The following is a 6,646-nucleotide window of genomic DNA, read 5'->3' as shown; positions in this document are numbered from 1 at the left end:
CGCGAATATCTGACGAATGAATATTCGCCTAGCGGCGAACCAATGTGCAATGTAAGTCTAAGGGAAGTCCAAATAGTTGGTATTCCGGTTTCCCATAGACTTACATTGCGCATCGAATATTCGCAAATCGTCAAATAGTGGCAACCTATTCTGCAAATATGGGCGTTGCCAAATATTTGCGGTAGTCCATCATCCCTAATAATGACTATATACAAATAGCCAGTAATATACAATAAGAAGTGTGCAAAAAAAGGACTGCAGAGTTCAAAAGGAATGCTACATGTAATATGCTGCATACTATGACAAAATTTACTAGATCTCCCTTATAAGCATGTAATACACAAGCCCATCCTGATGCATCCATATGAGGGCAAAAAAAAACCAAAAAACCCCACTTGCAGTAGTCCAGGCCTGCTCAGTCAACCCACCAGCTGTTTCACCATTGCTTCATCAGGGAGTGCAGACATAGTAAAAGAGACTGCTATTTATATGGTAAGGAACCAATGAGGAAGCATGAAAACAACCTGCTGCTGGAACCTGTGTGATGTCACAGATCACATGATCGCAAGTGGAGGTCAGAAAACAGGATCTGAATACGAATTGCTGGCATTTAGTAGGCTAGCTACAGGACCTGAGTGACATCACAGAGCATATGATTTAGCGTCAAAAGTAGATGGATACAATAGATACAGTGGGAATATATAGCAAATTTGGTTATAGAAATTGACCAACAATAATAGACTACAAATCCTACCAAGAAGCAGAAATGCACTGGCTCTAACCAAAGGGTTAACCTGCTTCACAATAGAAAAAAAAAAGTGTAAGTGTGAGAGCTGCTGACAAAGCGACATGCTCCATGGTCATCTGCATTCACGTTCCCCATCGGGCAGCGTGCCTATTATCACGTCTACGAATTCTTACCTGTTCACAAAACTAAAAAATACACAAGAATAAAATGTGATATGTGAGACCAAACTGCATAAGTGTCAAATGATGGCCCCTCACAGAAAACAAGGGGATAAAAAGGGAAAATATTATATAATGAATGTGAACAGGCGTAGAAAAAATAAATAGGCTTCACAACAAGGACAATTTTCATTTTTGAGTATTAGCTTTTTCCTCCCGTTCTTCCAAGAGCCATAATTTTTTTTATTTTTCTATTAATATAGCCATATGAGGGCTTGTTATTTGTGGGACGAGTTGTACTTTTGAACGACAGCATTCATTTTACCACATAGTGTCCTGGGAAACGGGAAAAATTTCCAAATGGGGAGAAATTGTGAAAAAAAAAACATTTTTGACAGATTTTTTTTCTTTTGGAATTGAATATACAATTTTCATTTTGTGCCCTCGCAGTATGATTCTCCTCATCAGTATGATTAAAGTAATAACAATAACATTTCTTATTTTATTTTTTTTTTATTTTAATAGTGAAAAAAAGCGGAAGTTTGCAAAAAACGCAACTTTTCTTTTGTTTACAGTGTTTATTGATTGGATCTATTGTTTTTATATTATGATAGATCTGATTTTTCTGAACTCAGCAATACTGTTGCATATATCCTGTGTTTTTTTGTTTTCAGACGCTGCCTGCACCAAGTTATACAATAACAATCTTCTCTATTTGTTGCGTTGTTGTTGCATTTTTTATGCCTTTTCCCCATTATTTCTTGAGTTTTTGGTGCAGATGGGAATCTGCTTTTTTTTAGTGTTTTTATTATACAGAAAAGCTTGGATTCTGCACTTAAAAAAGTAACTAGTTTTTTCCATACTTTTTTTAAACTTTACATAGAAACCTGTAGAGAAAACAAGCACAAAAACTGCAGATTTCAGCGACAATTTTTCATGGAATCACATCCACTGTGCTTGGACATTTACACACAGCAGAATTTATGTGCAAAAAAACAGCAGAAAAAAATGCAGCATTTACACTACATGTGAACACGGACTAAATGTCCAAGCAAAGTGGATGTGATGTTATGAAATTTCCGCCCACTGAGCATCTTAAAGACGCTGGTGAACTGAGCAGTTTTAGTGTGTTTTTTTCGTTATAGGCTTCATTGTGGAACCTCAAAAAAAGGCAAGCAAAAAAAAAAGTGCATCACAAACAGGATTGTCCTGCCGCAACAGCAGGTACAGTGCGCCTTAACAGATTGTGTGAAAAGATTATGCATAGGCGGCCATTGAAAAAGAACAAACGCCATGTACAACCATATAGCTTAGGAGTATCCGCCCTTTGTGGGCTGGGTAGTGGTATGGTGCGAAAAGCCGTGCCTCCCCCCTGCAGCACCAAAAACAAAACTTACCCAAGGGTCCAGAAGTCCCACCTCCCCAGGAAGTAAAAGGGCATGGGAAAACTGTGCAGACAGACTTTGGGCACATCATGGTGAGCAGCAACCTTGAGCGCAGGGTGGAAGCGACCGGCTCCCCTGGCCGTCCAGAAGATGCACAAGAGTGTGCCTTTAACCAGGAGGCTGCCAATTAAGTTGATTATGTTTTCTTTTGATAATGCATAGTATTTGAGTTGAATGGACAACTGGGTCACTGGACTATAGGTGACCAGGACTTTGCATGTAAATAGTTCAGATCACAGGAGATAAAACTAGTCTGGTAAGGGGAATACAGCCGCTGCCAATGGAAGTACCCAGGGGAGATGGAGTGGGACAGACAGATGATGTTCCCTCCACGGGTAGGGGAGGCCCCGGGACTCTGGATGATGAGGTGCAGGGGAGCGTGGTGCAGATTGGAGGCATGGGAGGACAGCATACTCACTCAGGCAGTATTGGTAATGATGCGACTGCAAAGCAGACTCTGACACAAAGGTAAACCAAGTCTCTGGGTGCCGCTGCCACTTCAGGGGAGCCCGTCCGGGAGTCTGCTCCCTTTGTTATTGTGACGGGGTATGCGACAGAGCAGTAAGAGACGCCAAGCCAAGGAACAATCCAAAGGGCTTTATTGGAACCACAAAGATAAAGCACCAAACATAAATATAAATCCTTAAAAGCTGCAAGGAGTCCAGAACTAAACAAAAGATCCAGGGGCGCCTCCCGGTATTCCAACGCCAGGGAAAAATATGGCAATGGTCCTTATATGAGTTCCTTGAGTCCAACAGGGTGAACAACAAAACAAAATCCCACATGGCCACTGATCTCCAATCTGTGACAGTCCATACACAGGCTCTAGGATCCAGTCTCAGCTATAAATCCTAGTCCTTCTCCAGCCGAGATCCAACTAACTGACCTAACATGGGTCTCATTCTTCTCTCCTGGGATCAACCCCTAAGGTGGGCCCACCTCCCCCTGGACATTTGATACATGAATGGACTTTAGATGTCCTGGCTCTGTTCTGTCTACCAAGTTGTGGATTGGAGGAGTCCCATGCTGAGAAGAACAAACAATCTCCCAGCCAAAGCAGTACAAAGGAGGGACAGACTATTACACTATGAGCACAAGCGGGGGAGGGACATGCTGTTACAACCCCTTCCCACCTCAATGTGTGTACGGACTCGTGACCTCAACAGGTCGCTTGTCAAGTACACGTAAACATGCCAACCCTGACTCAGGGCTCCTCTTGCCTGGACAATCCGTCTGCATTTTGGGTGTTGGCTCCAGGTTCTTTAGTGTATGGTGAAGATGTAGGGTTGAATGTTCGGCTCCAGTTTGTGTCCTCCTTCACTTAAACTCTGCTTCCTGCACCCACAAATTGGCATTGTATATCTCCCACATCATTGCCTAGGAGAATGTCTGCAGGAAGGCCGCTCATCACACCAATTATGCATTGTTTTTCCCCAAAGCCATAATCCAGGGTTACACTTGCTCTTGGAATATATCTCTGAGTACCTCCAGCCAATTCAATGGCAATTCCTGGTCCCTTTTGAATTGCTTCTGGTTGAATTACTCGGCGATCTGCTATAGTGAGAAAAGCTCCAGTGCCAGTGTCATGAAAGCCAACAACTTTTTGGCCATCCAGCACAACCTCCTGTAGATAGTTATGTTGAAGATCATAAGAACGGGTGGCTGTGGCTCGCACCCCATAGACTCCTGGTAGGGAAGTCAACATATCAGCGTCACTTGGCAAATCATCAGATGTCTGAATCCAGCTCTTCTCCTGCTGAGGGTGTCTGTAGATAATGGACAGGCAAAGGTGGTCTGCAGCTGTTCTGCCTCCGAACACCTGGACAATGAGCTTGCAGATGACCAGGCTGCCCACATCAATAACATCTGCGCTGCGTCACACTCCTTCCAGTTTGCCTTCTGGAGAAGTAGGTAGGAGACCTTGGTGACTGATAGGGAGGTGCAGGTGCTAGAGGTGGTTGTCGATTTGGAGGATGAATCCACGGGATAGATGGGCATGTGGCCGCAGATGCCTTGGATGTCCACAGCTATAACATCTTCGTTCTTCTACTTTCTCTCCTTGTCGCATTCCAGAAAATGTGGTAGAAACAACTGGAGGCACATACACATGGGTATCCACATGAGGTGGTGATCTAGGAGGTTGAGGAACATTGGGCACTGAAGGACAAGGAACCTCTGGTGTTGGGGAGCTGGTCATTTTTGCTCCCTCTGCTAGCAGCTTCTGCCACTGAGGTTTGATAGTGAGCACCTCATCAGCTAGAGCAGCAGCTTGTTCCACTGTCTCTCGTCTCCTCTCACGCACCCATTCCCGGATCTCAGTAGGGCACTTTGCATAGAACTGTTCTTTTAGGATGACCTGGATGAACGTCTCCTAAGTTAAGGCCCCCTCTCCCTCCATCCAGTGATGGCATACTTGTTTCAGTCTGTGGGCATACATCTTGAAAGACACTTCCCCATCACAGGCTAACGTACGGAACTGAGTCCTATAAGTATCTGGGGTCACAGCATAATGTTCTAGAATGGTCTGTTTTATCTCCCTATGCTCACAATTCCACTGAGGGTCCATAGCTCTATAGGCGTCGGCAGCTCCACCCTCTAAGAGACCCACCAGGTGTCTAACTCTCTCTCTTTCTGGGACTTCCATTAATCGGCACTGATGCTCAAAGTCCTGGAAGAAGCCCTCAATGTCGCCTGCAGCTTCATTAAATGGCTTAAAGTCCTTTCGGGACACTCTGGAGAATTCCCTCATAGTGGGTGCTGTGGTTACAGTTTGTCTGGAGCCTCTAGCTGCTTCCACAGCAAACCTTCTCTCCTGCAATGCCCTCTCTTGAGCTCTGCGAATGGCATCCATCTTACAGTGCCTACAAGTAGTATTCAACCCCCTGCAGATTTAGCAGGTTTGATAAGATGCAAATAAGTTAGAGCCTGCAAACTTCAAACAAGAGCAGGATTTATTAACAGATGCATAAATCTTACAAACCAACAGGTTATGTTGCTCAGTTAAATTTTAATAAATTTTCAACATAAAAGTGTGGGTTAATTATTATTCAACCCCTAGGTTTAATATTTTGTGGAATAACCCTTGTTTGCAATTACAGCTAATAATCGTCTTTTATAAGACCTGATCAGGCCGGCACAGGTCTCTGGAGTTATCTTGGCCCACTCCTCCATGCAGATCTTCTCCAAGTTATCTAGGTTTTTTGGGTGTCTCATGTGGACTTTAATCTTGAGCTCCTTCCACAAGTTTTCAATTGGGTTAAGGTCAGGAGACTGACTAGGCTATTGCAACACCTTGATTTTTTCCTTCTGGAACCAGGCCTTGGTTTTCTTGGCTGTGTGCTTTGGGTCGTTGTCTTGTTGGAAGATGAAATGACGACCCATCTTAAGATCCTTGATGGAGGAGCGGAGGTTCTTGGCCAAAATCTCCAGGTAGGCTGTGCTATCCATCTTCCCATGGATGCAGACCAGATGGCCAGGCCCCTTGGCTGAGAAACAGCCCCACAGCATGATGCTGCCACCACCATGCTTGACTGTAGGGATGGTATTCTTGGGGTCGTATGCAGTGCCATCCAGTCTCCAAACGTCATGTGTGTAGTTGGCACCAAAGATCTCGATCTTGGTCTCATCAGACCAGAGAACCTTGAACCAGTCTGTCTCAGAGTCCTCCAAGTGATCATGAGCAAACTGTAGACGAGCCTTGACATGACGCTTTGAAAGTAAAGGTACCTTACGGGCTCGTCTGGAACGGAGACCATTGCGGTGGAGTACGTTACTTATGGTATTGACTGAAACCAATGTCCCCACTGCCATGAGATCTTCCCGGAGCTCCTTCCTTGTTGTCCTTGGGTTAGCCTTGACTCTTTGGACAAGCCTGGCCTCGGCACGGGTGGAAACTTTCAAAGGCTGTCCAGGCCGTGGAAGGCTAACAGTAGTTCCATAAGCCTTCCACTTCCGGATGATGCTCTCAACAGTGGAGACAGGTAGGCCCAACTCCTTGGAAAGGTTTTTGTACCCCTTGCCAGCCTTGTCACTCTCCACGATCTTGTCTCTGATGGTCTTGGAATGCTCCTTTGTCTTTCCCATGTTGACCAAGTATGAGTGCTGTTCACAAGTTTGGGGAGGGTCTTAATTAGTCAGAAAAGGCTGGAAAAAGAGATAATTAATCCAAACATGTGAAGCTCATTGTTATTTGTGCCTGAAAAACTTCTTAATACTTTAGGGGAACCAAACAGAATTTTGGTGGTTTGAGGGGTTGAATAATAAATGACCCTCTGAATAAACTTTTCACAATTTAA

This window comes from Anomaloglossus baeobatrachus, chromosome 1, assembly GCF_048569485.1.
Source record: "Anomaloglossus baeobatrachus isolate aAnoBae1 chromosome 1, aAnoBae1.hap1, whole genome shotgun sequence".
NCBI classification, from domain to species: Eukaryota; Metazoa; Chordata; class Amphibia; order Anura; family Aromobatidae; genus Anomaloglossus; species Anomaloglossus baeobatrachus.
The sequence above is the reverse complement of the archived record's forward strand: the minus strand, read 5'-3'. Positions refer to the sequence as shown.